At 39.0% G+C, this 20,780-nt stretch overlaps 1 long non-coding RNA gene and 1 pseudogene across 1 annotated transcript; both read right to left on the bottom strand.

Moving 5' to 3' along the window:
• Window positions 1-1,016: 1,016 nt before the first annotated feature.
• On the bottom strand, window positions 1,017-9,906 carry LOC140539400 (uncharacterized). The gene is made up of 3 exons (XR_011977828.1): window positions 9,837-9,906; window positions 1,370-1,763; window positions 1,017-1,146 (listed from the first exon to the last, which is right to left on the bottom strand). It is a non-coding gene; the product is annotated as an uncharacterized lncRNA (long non-coding RNA).
• A 2,956-nt stretch (window positions 9,907-12,862) lies between these two features.
• Window positions 12,863-19,532, bottom strand: LOC140538791 (interferon-inducible GTPase 5-like; annotated as a pseudogene).
• Between the last annotated feature and the right edge of the window lie 1,248 nt (window positions 19,533-20,780).

Here is a 20,780-nt window from a genome sequence, read left to right as displayed (position 1 = left end):
TTGGCTTTATTAATTTTATCATGAGAGTTGAACTATGTTTATTTACTATATTTATTAGTGTAAGTAAACCATGTAGCTTATAATGTAAATAAGCAAAGATATAGCTAATATTTCTAGCAAAACAAGTTGGTAAGTAGTATGGTAAGCTAATTGACTCCTATGGTAGGCGACCTGTAAAGACCCTAATCACAATGTAATGCTGCCAAATCACATGATGTCTTTTCAGAGTATGGCTAATACCACCCCCCCCAGTTTATTTGTAACAAGATCTAAACTAGACTAACAGTATGGTATTAACCTACACCTGGTGGCTAAGTTAGTTAGCTAGCTAACAAGCTTTGTAATTTAGCTATCAAAAATGTTTTTTAAATGAGAAAGCCACGCAATCTGATATAAAAACATGTGGAATTTAATGAAGCAGCTTTTCAACCTGTTTGACCTCTAGTATATTCAGTCAAGCGATTTGCATGTTAGCTAGATAATGTGCTATTTTTTAACCTTTCCCTACTAGTGACTAAACCATACTTTTATAAACAAGCTACTTTGTTATTTGATAGTGAAATTGACCCAGCTAATAAGAACTTGTTCAGACAAAACAACTTAACTGTTACTTTCACATGATAGTGGCATACTAATGGTGTGAGAAGTTCTGTTCTGGGAGAATTGGTGCATTCACTAAAAGCAGGGCAGGGGTGCCAATATTTTTGGTTGTAACTCTTAGTAGTAACTTGAGTGTAAATAAAATAAAACAACCTCTTTCTGGTGTCTGGCAGAGTTAGTATAGTATTGTATATAGTATAGTATAGTCAAGTCAGATTTATTTGTATAGCGCTTTTTACAACTGTTTTCGTCACAAAGCAGCTTTACATAATTAGTACTTAAAGGACAGAGAAGAAAGAAGGAATAACATGAATGAAGAAATAACATGAAAGTATAGTAGAATAGTATTCTTAAGAATTTGTTTTAAGGGACGGACCATTACTTGAAGATGAAACACATGTACGTCTTACCTTGAGAGATCACAATGTCCAATCTGCGTCTTTCTGGAGGTATTGTCGTAAGTGGCAACCACAAAATAGGCCAGAGAGCAATGATAGCGCGCTGTTGATTCGACCGAAGTGGAAGCCGGGATAGCTTAATAGATGGCTGGAAGAATTTGACCACTTCTTATTAGACTGACAAATTCTAATTCATTTACAAAAATCTTTACACCTTAGCAATAGAGGTAGATAGATTTTTACCCCAATTATTAAATACTGGTTGAGTAATCTAAACAAACTCAATTGATCTACAATCAGTAGTAAATAACAATTGTAATGTGGTCTTTTGAGGAGTAGCTTAAAAATATGTACAAAATATAAATTTTTACCTTAAAAACAAGATTGTATTTTTAGCTGGGTAGTCTTTTCCATGAGCAGCAGCAGAGTCTTGTGTATAAATATAGTCCTTATATGGGCGTGGATAGCTCTGACAGGGACAAGTATGTTCTTTCATATTTAGTCTGTCAACTCATGCATACCTACAGTTGTGGTTGCTACATACCCAAACTGTTGCTGGCATCAGCTGAGAGGAAAGTTGTTTGGGTTGTCAGGAACAACCCAAGAACCACCAAGGCTCAGGTGTACCATGATTTGAAAGCGGTCATGCCAGTTTTACAGTCTGAGTTGGATCGTTTACTGGACCAACTACATCCAGGCCTGGGTGTTTAGGAGGACAAGCTGTATGGCGATGTGGTCATCCTGAATGAAGTATTTGACACCATTCTAAATAAGGAAACAAAAGGAAAGACTGAGCTATGGGTCCAATAGAACTTGCGTTCAAGTCATTCACTGAATAACAGAGATTGCCAATAGCAGCAGCTATAATGAGGGTGGGTCTGAGGCTGATATTAAATTAATTATGCTGTAAATGGCTATGGAGTAGGTTAAAGTGTGATAAATCCAACTCTGATACTCACACAATACTTTAAATACCTCCAGCTGCTTAACTGATTGCCTAGATACTGGGGTGTGTTTTTTTTAGTTGGGCTTGCTTTTGCTAACTAAAGGTTTTGCACTAAAGATTGACCATCAGTGTAAATAAAAAGAAATAGGAATCTGAGGTTCTAGATACACTATATTGCCAAAAGTTTTCACTCACCCATCCAAATGATTTAATTCAGATGTTACAATCAATTCCATGGCCACAGGTGTATAAAACTTTCTAGAGTCAATCGCTACAGACCTCCAAACTTCATGTGGCCTTCAGATTAGATCAAATGTATTAAGAGTTTACAGAGATGAGATTTTTAGTAATATTAGCTTAACATCTCCCATTGTAAACTAAAGAAGCATGTCAGTTACCAAACATGTCTTGAACTGGTCAGTGATTACTTATCAGTCTTGACCCTCTCAGGAAGTTTTTTTTCTAAGGTCTCATCTTGGGCATGATTTCAGCAGGTGTTTTGACAGTGTAATCATGCCTCTGGGTTGCATACACACGTGGACAAAATTGTTGGTACCCCTCGGTTAATGAAAGAAAAACCCACAATGGTCACTTCAAATAACTTGAATCTGACAAAAGTAATAATAAATAAAAATAAAAATATGAAAAAATGAAAGTGAAAGTCAGACATTGCTTTTCAACCATGCTTTAACAGAATTATAAAAAAAAAATAAACTCCTGAAACAGGCCTGGACAGAAATGATGGTACCCATAACTTAATATTTTGTTTTGTGTAACCTTTTGAGGCAATCACTGCAATCAATTGATTCCTGTAACTGTCAATGAGACTTCTTCCTCTCAGCAGATATTTTGGCCCACTCCTCATGAGCAAACTGCTCCAGTTGTCTCAGGCTTGAAGGGTGCCTTTTCCAGATAATGTTTCATGGCATGTTTCAGCTCCTTCCAAAGATGCTCACTAGGATTTAGGTCAGGGCTCATAGAAGGCCACTTCAGAATAGTCCAATGTTTTCCTCTTAGCCATTCTTGGGTGTTTTAGCTGTGTGTTTTGGGTCATTATCCTGTTGCAAGACCCATGACCTGCGACTGAGACCAAGCTTTTTGACACTGGGCAGCACATTTCTCTCTAGAATCCCTTAATAGTCTTGAGATTTCATTGTACCCTGCACAGATTCAAGACGCCCTGTGCCAGATGCAGCAAAGCAGCCCCAGAACATAACAGAGCCTCCTCCATGTTTCACGGTAGGGACAGTGTTCTTTTCTTGATATGCTTAATTTTTTTCATCTGTGAACATAGAGCTGATGTGCCTTGGCAAAAAGCTTCATTTTTGTCTCATCTGTCCATAGGATGTTCTCCCAGAAGCTTTGGGGCTTGTCAACATGTAGTTTGGCAAATTCCAGTCTGGATTTTTTATGATTTGTTTCCAACAATGGTGTCCTCCTTGGTCGTCTCCCATGAAGTCCACTTTGGCCTTAAACAATGACTGATGGTGCGATCTGATGGTTCACCTTTAATCTCTTTAGAAGTTTGTCTGGGCTCTTTTGTTACCATTCATATTACCCATTTCTTTGATTTGTCATCAGTTTTCCTCCTGCAACTGTAGTCACAGGAACATCAAGCTGCTTATAATCTTTACCTTTAACATGCTTGTCCATTATTTTCTTTCTAATCTCCTTAGACAACTCTTTCCTTCGCTTCCTCAGGTCCATGTTGAGTGTGGTACACACCATGTCACCAACAGCACAGTGACTACCTGCTCTATATATAGGCCCACTGACTGAATACAAGATTGTAGACACCTGTGATGCTAATTAGTGGGATCTTTATTTACCTTGTCCCTTTGGTCACATTATTTTCAGGGATACAATCATTTCTGTCCAGGCCTTTTTAATGAGTTTATTTTTTTTAATAATTCTGATAAAGCATGGCTCAAATCAATGTTGGATTTTCATTTGTTCATTTTCATAGAATTTTTGTTTATTATTACTTTTGTCAGATTCAAGTTATTTTTGAGACCATTGTGGGTTTTTCTTTCATTAACCAAAGATTACCAAAAATTTTGTCCACATGTGTATGTTAGGATGGTATGAGGATGAAACCTTGATGGATGTCAAGACTTTAAAAAGCATTCTTCAGTATTACAGGTGAAAGTGAAACTAACCCACTCGCTCTAATCCTATTAAATAGTTTAGCATGCACAGTTTGTGGATCATCTGGTTTGTGTTTAGGAAGCGTCAGCATGAGAAGTTCTTGTGTCATGTGTATCACATGAGAAACAATGTTAATTGTTAACTGATGTTTCAGTAATTATAGTTATACTAGTACTCTGTCTGTGCTGCCATTTACACCATTGACCACAAAGTTCTTACACACTGATTTGAGAACTGGGTTGGGCTCTTAGAAACAGTCCTAGAATGGTTTAGTTTCTACTTAAGAGGCAAGATTTACTGTGTGCCTGTAACTTGTGGTGTTCATCAGGGTTTGAGCATTGGGCCACTCCTATTTACTTAAAAACTCTGCTATGCTATGATACTCAGACTAATTTGGCCCTCAAATATGCCCCCCTTGACTCTCTTTGTAAGTGTTGTCAGCAAATCACTAACTAGATGGGACTGAACATTCTTCAGTTGAAGAAATGTTTTTTTTTGGGGGGGGTTGGAGAGCCTTCAAATGTAAGTATCATTCATTTAACCTTGGAGTACTAATAGACTCTGAGATTTCCTGACTAAACCAGGCCTGGAGAAACTCCTCTATGACTTTATTTACAGCAGGACTGATTATTGTAATAGTCTTCAAACTGGACTCTCAACATTTGGACCACACTTTACAGCCATTGCCCAACATTAGACTGGATTTCAACCTCCACATTCAACCAATCTGTGGCAGTGAACACACACACCGATGTACTGCAGTAATATGAAATGAGCAGAACTCTCTGAACAGGAACTACTTAGTGCTGCCTAATGTTAAGACTAAGCCTGGAGACGCAGCCTTTAGCTACTCAACTACTTTTAAATGGAATCAGCTAATAGAGAGCGTGGGCTGAAAATGAACTAATTAAAGCAGTTTCAATGCAGTTTATTAAGATCTGATGGACTTTTTATCCTGTAACTGCAGTTCATATTACCGTATTGATTTCATCTGGTTTAATATCTTCTCTTATAAATCTGTTTTTATTTTCTGTTTTACATTTTTTGCTCTTAATGTGAAGCCTTATAAATGACCTGGGTGTGAATGATCCTGCCCTGTCTTGTGTTCATAATTACTGTGTCGCATAGCTCAGATGGGCTTGACGAGTAAGTCAGGAGGTTTGCCAGGAATGTTACCAAAACTCCACTATGTTCATATTTATTTATTTATTATTTTTTAAATACCCTTGATTTCAGAAGAAATGATGAAATGAGCAGAGGTCCCTAAATAATTGCAGCCACTGCTTTGAAAGTTTATAAATGATCATCAAATCACAATTACAAAGTCTTATTTACTTCAATAAATGCTAGTAATATAATTGCAAATGTTTGTATTGGAACCGTACGACTTCTTGCTAGAGTCATCAAAAGCCAAGGGTGTTTATTCCCACTATTTGGTAGGTGGTCATAGTATTCTGATATGAACGTGTATGCGGTGTGTATAGCTTTTTATGGGAATATCTGTCAAATGTAGAAACTGAGGGGGTTTAGGCTTTGGGGATTTCATTACTTGCTTAATGGACACGATTGCACAATCTTTGGTAGTGGTGGTTGCAGTTTTCAAATATAAGGGCCAATTTCATGAAATGGAAAAATGTTGCCATACAGGACATCCATTCAGTACAGTCATCTAATCTGACGTGACCAGGAATGAGGAGATTAGGCAGGAATGGGTGTGTTGCCAACTTGTTTTGTTTGCTGCCATGAGTTTCACCAAGCCTTATTTCTTGTTTTGCCCTGTACAGATGTTCCATGAGCAGCGTGATTCAGCCTTTTTTTCCAACTTCTCTGGTGACTTCCAGATTTCCAGTGTTTTAGGATTATTCTAGATGCAGGACCTAAACCTGTAATCGAAATCTGAAATTGTACCATATTTATGTCTATTACTGGATCTCTGTTACCTAGCAAGCATAACTGTGGGCATCCAATTATTGTAATTAAGCACTTTCTCATAATGGAATGGAAAAAGGTGTCCCTCTCTTTCTTACATCTCCAACAGCAGTCATTATTAGAAAGACCCATTCTATGCAGTCGGCAGGGTGTCCAGTAGAATATATGCAATATTTTAGGTTGGATAAGTTCACCTCTGGCCTTCGTAATGTACAGTCATGTGAAAAAGTTAGCATACCCTATGCCATTGGCTGAAATATCTTTAGTTAGACGTTTCTGCTCTGCCCATGGCTTGATAAGTGCCATTGCCAAAGCCTGCAAATACTGCTTCCTCCTCATTGGTGTCACCTCTCCTTAAGGCATTCTCCTTGTGAATGATCCATGAGTTTATCACACCAGCGTTCATCATGCCATATAGCACACACAGTGGCCACCTCTTGGTTTTTGTTTTTTGTTTTTTTCACTTGTTAGCATGCCATAGTAAAAATGCCTGATACAGGATGACCGCTATGGATGAAATGGGGCAGAGAATGTGGCCGGCCTGAATGTTGTTTCCCTTGAAAAGTGCAAAGAGCGCCTGATTTAAACACACAAACACTAACATCGGGTAAATTCCACCCATAAAATATGTTACTCTCCATCACTACCGCTGGGTGAAAATCACCCAAACGCACGCTTCTTGAAGAAACCACAGATGGGAGGAGGGAATCAACCATACTATTAATGACATCAATGAGTGCCCTGAAGCTACCCAAAGTCCCATGCAACTCAGACAGCAGCAACACAATGAAAATCACATGACAAAAATTGTGTGGGTGAAAATCACCCGGCGTTAGCGTTCTAGGGTTAAGAAGACAAATATATTTCTAGACATTTTCTCTTAATATTGTTTAAATGAAGACCAAATATCCATAGATATAGTGGGGAAGTATTTGGTCAGTCACCAATTGTGCAAGTTCTCCCACTTAAAAAGATGAGAGGCCTGTAATTGACATCATAGGTAGACCTCAACTATGAGAGACCAAATGAGAAAAAAAATTCAAATTTTTTTTCACATTGTCTGATTTTTAAAGCATTTATTTGCAAATAATGGTGGAAAATAAGTATTTGGTCAATAACAAAAGTTCATCTCAATACTTTGTTATATATCCTTTGTTGGCAGTGACAGAGTTCAAACATTTTCTGTAAGTCTTCACAAGGTTGGCACACACCGTTGCTGGTATGTTGGCCCATTTCTCCATGCAGATCTCCTCTAGAGCAGTGATGTTTTGGGGCTGTCGGTGGGCAACACGCACTTTAAACCCCCCCCAAAGGTTTTCTGTGGGGTTGAGATCTAGAGACTGGCTAGGCCACTCCAGGACCTTGAAATGCTTCAAACGAAGCCACTCCTTTGTTGCCCTGGCAGTGTGCTTGGGATCATTGTCATGCTGAAAGACCCAGCCACGTTTCATCTTCAATGCCCTTGCTGATGCTCTCTAGCAAACTTCAGACGCGCCCGGATATGTACTGGCTTAAGCAGGGGAAAACGTCTGGCACTGCAAGATCTGAGTCCCTGGCGGCGTAGTGTGTTACTGACGGTAGCCTTTGTAACGCTGGTTCAAGCTTTCTGCAGGTCATTCACTAGGTCCCCCCGTGTGGTTCTGGGATTTTTGCCTACCGTTCTTGTGATCATTTTGACCCCATGGGCTGAGATCTTGCGTGGAGCCCCTGATGGAGGGAGATTAGCAGTGATCTTGTAGGTCTCCCATTTTCTGATTATTGCTCCCACAGTAGATTTCTTCACACCAAGCTGCTTGCCTATTGCAGATTCAGTCTTCCCAGCCTGGTGCAGGTCTACAATTTTGTTTCTGGTGTCCTTCGACAGCTCTTTTGTCTTCACCATAGTGGAGTTTGGAGTGTGACTGTTTGAGGTTGTGGGCAGGTGTCTTTTATACTGTTAACGAGTTCAAACAGGTGCCATTAATACAGGTAATGAGTGGAGGACAGAGAAGCATCTTAAAGAAGAAGTTACAGGTCTGTGACAGCCAGAAATCTTGCTTGTTTGTAGGTGACCAAATACTTATTTTCTACCATTATTTGCAAATAAATATATATTATATAAATATATAAGTATATTTAAAAAGTTTTCATGGGGTGTCCTAACGAATCTTTTTTTTTAAAATAGTGGTTAATAATTTAACTATTAATTTCCAAATATGTCATTCCTTCCCTTTGATATTGGCTTTGCCTCTGATTTGGACCAAATGTTTAAATTCTTTTGTCCATACTGATAGTGGCAGCTAGTGGCTCTAAGGCTATTATAAATAAATGGAGACCGCCCTGACGTTCCCTCTGCCTAGCGATTGCTTTTTCTGCATCTAAACAAACAGTAGCGATTAGAATATCAAAAGCAAATAGCAAATCTACTCAGCCGAGTCAGATGCCATAGCCTCCTTAATGTCCGTTGAGGTTCTTTACTAAAGCCTAACCGGTCTGAATGAATTAGAAATGGTAAAATCTCTTCCAACCACGTTGCCATCATCTTGGACAAAATTGTGTCTACTTGGTCTACAATTATTAAAGGTGTGACTTAGTCGTGATGTTCTATGAAAGCATTACAAAATTACTTAAATGATGCACCACTTTCAAAACCTCTGATAAAACATACCTGATAAAATTACTCTCAAATATGTTATCCATTTAGACATGACTGCAATCAATCAGGAATATATATAACTAATATGTTATCTTGGCATGACATAAAAACCTTGTATTTCCAAAATGGCAGTTTTACCGAATCAGGTAAATTCTGTAAATTGGGTAAATTTGCTAAATTGCTCTGTTCATCATGAATTTTGACACAGTGTTAAGCACAACTACCAGATTCACATTATGTCAAAAAGTGAAGAAGCAAAGACTAATATGTGATTCAGATCCTTTTCAAGCTTCCTACAGTCAGTGGTTTTTAAATCTATTGAAACATCGCACACTGCACATCACTCACATCTGCTGGCCAAGTGCATTCACATTTTTTTTCCCCCATATAAAACTGAAACTAAAACCGCTAAAAACCCAACAACTTGCATACATTTAATCTAACGGCCTTGCTATCACTGCTCCCACAACACACAAGGAGTCCACTAAAATGTGCTGAGCAATGTGGGACCCCCAGGACCAGGTTTGAGAAACACTGCTCTAATGTAAAAATACTTCAGCCTACTAAATAATAATATTAATAATATTTGATATTATTATTGTTCTTTGCATGTATTTTACACATGGACCTGAAATGTTGGGGTCATTTGATATAAGTTCTCTGGAAGTTCTCTGTTGTAGTAGACGTTCCTGAAGCTCTTTGTACAGTGTGTTTTCCAATTTCTTGACGCTTCTGAATATTTTTTATTTATTTTTTTTGTCTTGTTTGCAAAGTGGCTGTCCAGGGCTGAGATTCGTCTTTTAGTCCCTCACAGGAAGTAATTACACAATATATACACAATAACATACACTATTGTATGTGTCTGTGTCTAAATAAACAAGTTATATATAATATATATCCACTATGAAATGTACAGATATTTACATTTCTGTTTACATAAAAGCACTTACAGTAAGTGAGTCTCTAAAGACAACCTGAAAAATATGTAAAATGTCCTGGAAAATGATTCCTTTCAGAAGACTCAGGTCAGGAGAATTTTAAATCTTTGAGAGATTTAAATCTTTGGAGTAAGTTGAACTCATAGGCCCCTGTCCATGACCCAGGTCTTTCTACATCTGGACCTAGCAGACATAACAGGCAGGGACAGAGACAACCCCCTGGGCAACTAGGTTGGACCAACCTGGTAGCGGAGGGCAGGAAGCAGGGAAGAAATGTAATGCCTGCAGCATCTGAAAGCAGCAAAATAGATGAAAATAGAGTTTTTTAAGCATTTGAGTCTCCTGGTTGAACTTCCACCACCTTTCATTTCAACATCCTCCTGTTTCCCTTTAGCTGAGAATGAACTACTGTCTTCAAGAGCTCCTCAAAACAGACAACACCACCATCTAGCATAGCTAAAGCCTGGCCCACAGTGCAGGATTATCAGCCCAATTTTGAGGCCAATTTGCTTCTCTCAACAAAAGTCTCTGGATATCAGGGTGATCTTAAACGACGATCTTCTCAGATTATCCTGTCTTCCAATCTTTAGCACTCCGATCTCGATATGAAATATGAAATGATAAATATTTACGAGCTCTGTAGTGTGGGGTATCCTGTAGTGTAGGGTGAACACAGATTCTCTGGAGTGAAACAATGTTGATGTCATACCTGAAAGATCGTCAATCAAGGAGAGCTGAGCTAGCCTAGGCTAAAGCCAAGGTAGGGTAGGCCCTTGATAGGACTGTACTATGACAACTCCTTCTTAGTAGCCTATTGGTCACACATATGGAACAGTCTAACCAGGCTGTGAGATGGCGTGACTGGAAAGGTCCTGCCATTTGCCATTGTGGCGTGAAACGTGTGCTTTTTAATTTCTTTACAGAAATGAATTATAATTATAAAAACTTTTTAAAATTTTAAAACGAACTCTGCTCTTAAGGCTTCGTTTTGGTGGAGCTGTTTTATTTTTTTTGTTCCCTACCATAACTGCAGTCTAGGCTTTAAATGAATGTGAGCATGAGTCAAATACTGGCTAACAGTACCTTTTTCATTACCAGTAATACCAGTCTACTCACAGTGCAGTAGACCATTACATGAAAGAGGCAAGGTATAGCAATATCCCTGTCTGTCATACCACCTAAATCTTCCCTGAAAATTGTCCTGGAAAAATAGTAAACAATTGGGATATGGAATAGGAAGTGGTGAAGACCAGATGAGCTGAAGAACGTTTTATTTTGATGAGAAGCGAAGTGAAGCAAAATTGCATGTGGCAAATCATGCCTGGACAAAGCAGACAAATAACATACAAATAAAATTAACAAAAAAACAAAAGACAAAAACAAAAAAGCCCATCATACATAAGCAGGTGTCCTCATCCACACATTTTTCACAAATGATAATCAGCTATTCAACACGATACATTTATTTATATATAAAGTCATGCCCGAAAGTATTCATACCCCTGGCAAAGTTTTACTTAAATTTACTTTTATTTAACCAGAAGTTATATTTTTGCCTTGAAACGACACAGGCATCTCCCAGGAGATAACACGATGATGTACAAGAGGCATCTTCTCAGCTTTTATACACATTTGAACAAAAAGTGGCATGTCCAAAATTATTCATACCCTTTGAAAACTGTCACAGTATATGGGAAAATCCAAAGTTCTATACCATTCCAAATAGTCCAAGCTGTTTTAAAGCATCCTAATTACCCTGATTCATTGGGAACAGCTGTTTTAATCAACTCAACAGGAGAAAAACAGCAGCTCTCTGCAGTTGGTTTGTGGACAGTCATGGCTAAGACAAAGGAGCTCACTAAGGACCTGCGATTGTGCATTGTGGCCGCTCACAAGTCAGGAAAGGGCTATAAAGCCATATCAAAATGTTTTCAAGTTCCAGTGGCTACAGTGCAAAGTATTATAAAAAAATACAAGAAGTTCCACACTGTGGAAAATCTCCGAAGATGTGGTCGGAAGCCAAAAGTGACACCTGTGCTGGCCAGGAGAATAGTGAGAGAGGTGAAGAAAAATCCAAGGATCACCACAAAGGCCATCCTGGTGAATCTGGACTCTGCTGGTGGCGACATCTCAAGGCAGACAGTTCAACGGACACTGCACACTGCTGGGTTCCACGGACGCAGGCCAAGGAGGACACCACTTCTCCAGAAAAGGCACACAAAAGCCCGCTTGACCTTTGCAAATGCTCATCTGGACAAAGAAGAAGACTTCTGGTGTTCTGTTTTATGGTCAGATGAAACAAAAATTGAATTGTTTGGCCATAATGATGTGTGCACCATTTGGCGTAAAAAAGGAGAAGCCTTCAACCCTAAGAACACCATCCCCACTGTCGAACATGGTGGTGGGAACCTAATGTTTTGGGGGTGTTTTTCAGCCAATGGACCAGGGAACTTGTTCGCAGTAAATGGCACCATGAAAAAAGAGCAATACATCAAGATCAACAACAACATCAGGCAGTCTGCAGAGAAACTTGGCCTTGGGAACCGGTGGACATTTCAGCACGACAACGACCCAAAACACACAGCCAAAGTGGTGAAGAAATGGTTAGCAGACAAAAACATTAATGTTTTGCAGTGGCCCAGCCAGAGTCCTGACTTGAATCCAATTGAGAATCTGTGGAGGGAGCTAAAGATCAGGGTGATGGCAAGGAGACCCTCGAACCTCAAAGAGTTGGAGCTCATCACTAAAGATGAATGGGCAAAAATACCAGTGGAGACATGCAAAAAGCTGGTCAGCAATTACAGGAAGCGTTTGATTGCTGTAATAGCCAATGAAGGCTTTTCTATTAATTATTGAGAAGGGTATGAATAATTTTGGACATGCCACTTTTTGTTCAAATGTGTATAAAAGCTGAGAAATATTTTTTCCCACAATGATGCCTCTTGTACATCATCGTGTTATCTCCTGGGAGATGCCTGTGTCATTTCCAGGCAAAAATATAATTTCTGGTTAAATAAAAGTAAATTTAAGTCAAACTTTGACAGGGGTATGAAAACTTTCGGGCATGACTGTATATATATATATATATATATATATATATATATATATATATATATATATATATATAATGACTGATAAGGTACCTGGTTGTTTGACCAGTTTTTTCAGTTATTTTATATAAATAGGAAAGTTAACTTGGCACTTTTTAAGGGAAACGTAATCATGATCACACTGCAGTTGTAGCCCAACATTACAGCCCTTGTTCTCATTACTGTAACCCTGCCTCTCTCAGCACGGTTCGTGCCGTGTCTGCAAGATCTCAGTCCGTTCTTTAGGAGTTTATATGTGCAACCAAAAGACATCAGTCCAGCAATTCCACTTCCTACACAATTCAACAAACTACACAGATACTCCACTACTGATTGCCCAGCTAAAGCAGACAGCTGCAGTCTCATTGTTGATTCTGAAGCCAGACCCAGGACAAGAGGTGACTTTATCAGAGCTTTCAGATGTGTTTTCTTCACTCGCTCTGAGAGTCTTTCAAGTGATTTATCATCGAGACCAAAGGAGTGGTAGCAGCTTGTAAAGAGAGCCACTAAAATACTGGCATCACACGCCAGTGACAGACCAGGCAGTGGAACCACTGCAACCACACCAGAGAGAAAAGCTGCAGCCCAGACTGCTTCCTCAAACATGTCCACTTTTATTCCAGGACTGGCACCGACTGCAGCAGAGCTTTGTGTTTGTGTGGAAACCAGCATCTCAAAATTCCAGTTCAGACAGATGCCTGGAAGATTTGAGGAAAACTTTGGCATTTTTAAATTCCTTCAGGTTCTCCTGACAGTTTCTTCTGATTTTTGAGAGTGTTTCTTCTCTGTTGAAGCTTCTTTTGGGTGATTCTTCTTGAATGTCGTTGTTGATCTTTGATCTGACGAAGTAAAACAGCTTTTCCCCTTTTGGATCTCTTAAGCCAGCATGATGTCATTCTCTCTGAATCTGTCTGATGAGATGATGATGATCAGACCAAAGAACCTTCTTCCAGTTGATCTTGGAGTCTCCTACATTGGGTGAACTGTATACCTTCACGGTTTCACATGGTGAAAAAAATGTGATTTGTTGCCAGGAATACTACTTAACTAGTGGTGGACCTTCCAGACAGATGTCTTTTATACTGCAGTCACTTGAGACACATTCATTGCACTCAGATGATCTCCATTGCACTAACCGTGAGACTACTAGCTGCCTGGACCTTAGCTGAATTAGATCAACCATTTTAAAGGGGGTGAATATTTATGCAATTTTTCGTCTACTGTCTTCCTCTACCCTTTCTTAATGTCAGTTCACAAACTCCAACACACATTCCTCTGGAATATTCTGATCTAATTAATGTTAGTAAATCTAATGCCTACTAATAGACCCTATGATTGTAATATATAACTAATTGATTGATTCCCCTGAAGTCTTGTATTTACCTGCTTACTCAAGTGGAGTAGGAATATGTATAATATAATAATATTAATAATAATAATAATAATAATAATAATAATAATAATAATATTCTATATAATAATATAATAATAATATAAACTTCTCCCGCAGCTGCAGGATTTTTTTATTTGCCTCGTCCTTATTCCCTCTATTCTTTCAGGTTTGTCATACTCAATGTTTTCAGGTCCTCATTTATAATCTAAAGTAAGTAACGGCAAACATAAGGAAACAGAACCGTTGTTAAACCGCTGTTTCTTTTTTAAAAAGGGGGAAATGCGTTCAGCAAGATCTAAATCACCCAGGTAAAAAATACCTTACGCTTAATAATGACTCTTATTATTATTATTATTATTATTATTATTATTACTCTTAGCTGCAACAACTTATCAAAATCAGAAGCTTCTTAAGACTCTGTCTTTCATATAAAAAAGAGGCTTTGTTAAAGATCTAAAAAAAATAGTTTATCAAAGATCTATTTTTTTTTTAAGTAATCAGATATTAAAAAGTTGGAAGAGGCCATTTGTAACCCATAACATCGTGCCTGTACAGAAAGCCCCTCCCTTGAAACAGGCATTGGTGTCACCACTGTTTTCCCAGATCAAATTGTTTTCCGATTCACAAGGTCCCAATTCCATTTCTGATTTGATTCAATTCAATATTGTTTCATTTAGGGATATTTCAGTTACAAGAATGTTACACATGCAGACAAAATTGTTGGTACCCCTCGTTTAATGAAAGGAAAAACCCACAATGGTCACAGAAACAACTTAAATCTGACAAAAGTAATAATTAATAATAAAGCTATGGAAATGAACCAATGAAAGTCAGACATTGCTTTTCAACCATGCTTCAACAGAATTATTAAAAAAATAAACTGAACAGAAATGATGGTACCCTTAACTTAATATTTTGTTGCACAACCTTTTGAGGCAATCACTGCAATCAAATGCTTCCTGTAACTGTCAATGAGACTTCTGCACCTCTCCGCAGGTATTTTGGCTCATTCCTCATGAGCAAACTGCTCCAGTTGTCTCAGGCTTGAAGGGTGCCTTTTCCAGATGGCATGTTTCAGCTCCTTCCAAAGATGCTCAATAGGATTTAGGTCAGGGCTCATAGAAGGCCACTTCAGAATAGTCCAATGTTTTCCTCTTAGCCATTCTTTGGTGTTTTTAGATGTTTTTTTTGGGTCATTATCCTGTTGCAAGACCCATGACCTGCGACTGAGACCAAGCTTTCTGACACTGGGCAGCACATTTCTCTCTAGAATCCCTTGATAGTCTTGAGATTTCATTGTACCCTGCACAGATTCAAGACACCCTGTGCCAGATGCAGCAAAGCAGCCCCAGAACATAACAGAGCCTCCTCAATGTTTCACAGTAGGGACAGTGTTCTTTTCTTGATATGCTTCATTTTTCCATCTGTGAACATAGAGCTGATGTGCCTTTACAAAAAGTTCCATCTGTCCATAGGATGTTTTCCCAGAAGCTTTGGGGCTTGTCAACATGTAGCTTGACAAATTCCAGTCACGCTTTTTATGATTTTTTTTTTTTTTTAAACAATGGTGTCCTTCTTGGTTGTCTCCCATGAAGTGTCCTCTGAAGACACTGATGTTTCTTGAGCTTGAAGTTCACCTTTAAACTCTTTAGATGTGTTTCTGGGCTCTTTTGTTACCATTCATATTATCCATCTCTTTGATTTTATCATAAATTTTCCTCCTGCAGCCACATCAGGGGAGGTCTGCTACAGTCCCATGGATCTTAAATTTCTGAATAATATGTGCAACTGTAGTCACAGGGACATCAAGCTGCTTGGAGCAGCTTTACAACCTTTACATTTAACATACTTGTCTATAATTTTATTTCTATTCTCCTGAAACAACTCTTTCCTTCGCTTCCTCTGGTCCATGTTGAGTGTGGTACACACCATGTCACCAAACAGCACAGTGACTACCTGTAGCCCTATATATAGTCCCACTGACTAATTACAAGATTGTAGACACCTGTGATGCTAATTAGTGGACACACCTTGATTTAACATGTCCCTTTGGTCACATTATTTTCAGGGGTACCATAATTTTTGTCCAGGCCTGTTTATTGAGTTTACTTTTTAAAATAATTCTGTTGAAGCATGGTTCAAAAAATCATTTTGTCAGATTCAAGTTATTTCTGTGACCATTGTGGTTTTTTTTTTTTTTTCATTAACCGAGGTGTACTAACAATTTTGTCCACCTGTGTGTGTGTGTGTGTGTGTGTGTGTGTGTGTGTGTATGGAACACTTATTATATTGTGTTCAAGTAAAATAGAGTGTTTATATGAACTCTGTGGCTTGTTGAACAACAAGGTGGAATTTTGAGAGCTGCCTGTGAGGCTAAATTGAGTGTATGGGTGAAACCTCCAGTGTGCAACAAGTTGGTTAATTCCACGGTTCATGTTCGCAGCATTGTCATTCATGATAGCTGGATCTTTGTTTGCAAACTCCCTCTCCTGTATCGCTTCAGACGGTAGTTCAGCTAGATTACAGGTCGTATGAATAGATTCTATTGCCCTTGTCTGTAAAACATGATTCTCCATTCGTCGTTGATACGGTGAGCCATAATTGTTAGGTACAAATCCATTGCTATCTGGAGGTCCAGCTATCACAGGTCAGGGCAACCCTCTCTGTCGAGTTAAGTAAAGTTGCGACTCAATGTTACACAGTTCTCTACAGGTTTGGAATGGCCACTTCACTCAAATGTTTACATGTGCGTAAAACATTAATGAGGCTTTGGAATCGTTTAACAGCGCTATATGGACATATATCCTTACATATAAATGTTACTGGAGCATCAGTTATTTTTTTTGACATGGGGAGGTAACTTCAGTGCAAATGCATTCTCTAATGGAGGTTGTTTTGTGTCTGGCGTTTTTTGAATATCAGGGTGGTGTCCTGTTAAATTGTTTCTCAGATCAATCTCTCTGGCTTACACGAATCGATTTCGTATCATTCAAATGAAGATCGATTTTCTTTTAAACGCACCCCTACCCTGAAACCTACTTCTGTGATTTTTATCTGATATATATCTAATTACAAACATTCAAAGTTCTCTATTTAAGAACCCAAGCAGGAGCCTGGTCTATATGACTAGAACTAACTGTAACCCAAAGGTGCTGAACTAAGAACTGCAGAGTGGACAGACTTTCTATAATAGACTCTGTAAATAGAAATTGTGGATTTAACTTTTAAAGCAAGTCTGAAGCCGAAGTTTGTAAAATTCAAAAGGTACATACTCACGGTCAGTACTCTTCCTTCAGCATATCACCATATGGTTCACTCTAACACACCAGCAAGGGGAGTTCTTACCTATCAGTTTGTTTTGCAAAGAACTGTCTGGAGTTCTCAGAATGCAGTTTCCACTGCGACACATTGAAAGTACTTCCATCTCTAGAAGCGATGTTTAATTGTTTCCATATATATTGCTCTGAAGATCCAATAAAAGATTGTTAAGGTGCTGTTTGGGAGGATATATATATATATACACACAATATTTTATTTATTTTTGTGACCTTAGCAAAACAGACTGTTCCAAATGATTCCACTATCATGAACCCCTCCTTTACGTTCTGGCTGTGTGCTCAGAGCAGTCCTGTCCTGTTATGTTCTGATAAGAAACCCTTTCACTGTTGAAGTTCCTCTACACTGTGTGCAGAATTATTAGGCAAATGAGTATTTTGATCACATCATCACAGCTCAACTCCCAGACCTACTGCCAGTTTCTGGAAGACACCTTCTTCAAGCAGTGGTACAGAAAGAAGTCGGTATCGTTCAAGAAAAACATGATTTTCATGCAGGACAATGCTCAGTCACATGCATCCAAATACTCCACAGCGTGGCTGGCCAGTAAGTGTCTAAAAGAAGAAAAAATGATGACATGGCCCCCTTGTTCACCTGATCTGAACCCCATAGAGAACCTGTGGTCCCTCATGAAATGTGAGATCTACAGGGAGGGAAAACAGTACACCTCTCTGAACAGTGTCTGGGAGGTTGTGGTGTCTGCTGCACCCAATGTTGATCGTAAACAGATCAAGCAACTGACAGAATCTATGGATGGAAGGCTTTTGAGTGTCATCGTAAAGAAAGGTGGCTACATTGGTCACTGATTTGTTTGTGGTTTTGTTTTTAAATGTCAGAAATGTTTATTTCTAAATGTTGTATTATATTGGTTTACCTGGTGAAAATAAACAAGTGAGATGGATATATATTTGTTTTTTATTAAGTTGCCTAATAATTCTGCACAGTAATAGTTACCTGCACAAACAGATATCCTCCTAAGATGGCCAACTCTTAAAATAAAACCCACTCCAACTTCCAAAAATATTAAGCTTTGATATTTGAGTCTTTTGGGTTGATTGAGAACATAGTTGTTGTTCAATAATAAAAAGAGTCCTCTCAAATACAACTTGCCTAATAATTCTGCACACACTGTAGTTTTCAAGCAGTAAGTTAATAAAATGTATTAACTATTAAAAGCATTGACTTAAGCTATGTTGATCTCAGAATCTGAATTTCTGGCTTTTCAATACATGACAGTAAAATATTAGTTTTACTGGAAGAGGATTAGATGGATAATTCTTCCAGTAATGGTAGACACATGGCATAATTCCTTTTTAGTCATTTCTGACATTTTGCCAAGATCTACACAGTATACAAGGCTATGTCTGGCCCTTGTTACCACGCAGTCCCCCAGGGCAATCCCAGGACTCCGCACATGGTGGCCAACTTCCCTCGTTAAGCTCAGCCTCCCCCCAGTCCCAAGTTTGTTGTTTAGCCCAGTTTGCTTGCCACATTAAGTTATGCTTTTTAGTTCTGGTGCCTAGTTTGCTGCACCTCTGATTATCTTGTTTGATTTACACTGTTTCTATGTACCATTTGTTATTAAACCCATCCCTGCAAGTGATCCTCCATGCAGATGTCCTCTAGAGCAGTGATGTTTTGGGGCTGTCGCTGGGCAACACACTGTCAACTCCCTCCACAAATTTTCTATGGGGTTGAGGTCTGGAGATTGGCTAGGCCACTCCAGGACCTTGACATGCTTTTTACAGAGCCACTCCTTCGTTGCCAGAGCGGTTTGTTTGGGATCATTGTCATGCTGGAAGACCCAGCCACGTTTCATCTTTAATGCTCTCACTGATGGAAGCAGAAAACAGCCCCAAAGCATGATGTTTCCACCCCCATGCTTCACAGTAGGTGTGGTTCTTGGGATGCAACTCCGCACTCATCTTCCCCCAAACACGATGAGTTGACTTTTTACAAAAAAGATCTATTTTGGTTTAAACTGACCACATGATATTCTCCCAATCCTGAACATGTCTGGCACTGCAGGATTTGAGTCCCTCTAAGCGTAGTGTGTTACTGATGGTAGCTTTTGTTACTTTGGTCCCAGCTCTCTGCAGGTTATTCATCAGGTCATCCATTTTCTTACATTTGCTCCCACAGTGGATTTATTCATGCCAGCCTGCCTGCCTATTGTAGATTTACTCTTCCCAGCTTGGTGCAGGTCTACAATTTTCTTCCTGGTGTCCTTCGACAGCTCTTTGGTCTTGGCCATGGTTAAGTCTGGAGTCTGACTGTTTGAGGCTGTGGACAGATGTCTTTTATACAGATGACGAGGTCAAACAAGTGCCATTCATACGGGAACCAGGGGAGGACAGAAGAGCTTCAGAAGTTGTTACAGGTCTGTGAGAGCCAGAGATCTTGCTTGTTTGTGGGTGAACAAATACTTATTTTCCACCATAACTTACAAAAAGGTCTTTAAAATCTTGTGTCACCAGCAGTCCTGACCTCAACCCTTTTAAACACTTGTGGCATTAGCTTGGAAGTGCTGTTCATGTGACCGACACAACCTTGTTGGCTGACTTGAGAAAAATGCTGGTAAAAGAATGGGATGCCATCCCACAACAGTGTGTGACCAGGCCGGTGACCAGGCCGGTGACCAGCATGAGGAAGAGGTGCCAGGCTGTTGTGGCTGTGTATAATTCTTTCACATGCTACTTAGGTTCCTGTTTGTTAAATTAACTTTTGCCAATGTCTTGTTGCTTCTATCAGCAAGTCCACCAAACACCAAACGAGTCAATGGCAGAATAATTCATGTACACAAAACACATACTCAGCTCTACTGCTCACTCCACAAATGCATGTTCCTTGTGGCATTTAAAAAGGAAGTTCATAATAATGTCTTTAGTAGAGTCATGTAAACACTTACTAATACCAGTAATGAACTGCAAATGTTGAAAAAGACCAATGATAATGATTGGACATTATTGTAGCTATGCTATATCCAACTATGTGTCATTTTATCTGTCATAAAATAAAAGCTCATTTGAGGGCATTTGGCAAAAATTAGCAGTAATGTGGTATCATGTACCACAGTTATATTACCAGATGAAATCTGTCATGACAACCAATGGCAGCGGTTTACCACCTGAAAGCATTATGCCATGACACGGATGATTACACAGTAATAAGTGTTACACAATATGGACAAAATTATTGGGACACCGGCTCATTCTTTGTTTTTTTCTGAAATCTGGGACCTAGTCCTGCTTTTGTAGGAGTAACTGTCTATACTGTTCAGAGAAGAAGGCTTTCTACTAGATTCTGGAGGAGCATTGCTCTGAGGATTGAACTGCATTCAGCGATAAGTGTTAGCAAGGTCTGGGTGT

The sequence above is a fragment of the Salminus brasiliensis genome, chromosome 18 (genome assembly GCF_030463535.1).
Source record: "Salminus brasiliensis chromosome 18, fSalBra1.hap2, whole genome shotgun sequence".
Taxonomy (NCBI): domain Eukaryota; kingdom Metazoa; phylum Chordata; class Actinopteri; order Characiformes; family Bryconidae; genus Salminus; species Salminus brasiliensis.
The sequence above is the reverse complement of the archived record's forward strand: the minus strand, read 5'-3'. Positions and strand labels throughout refer to the sequence as shown.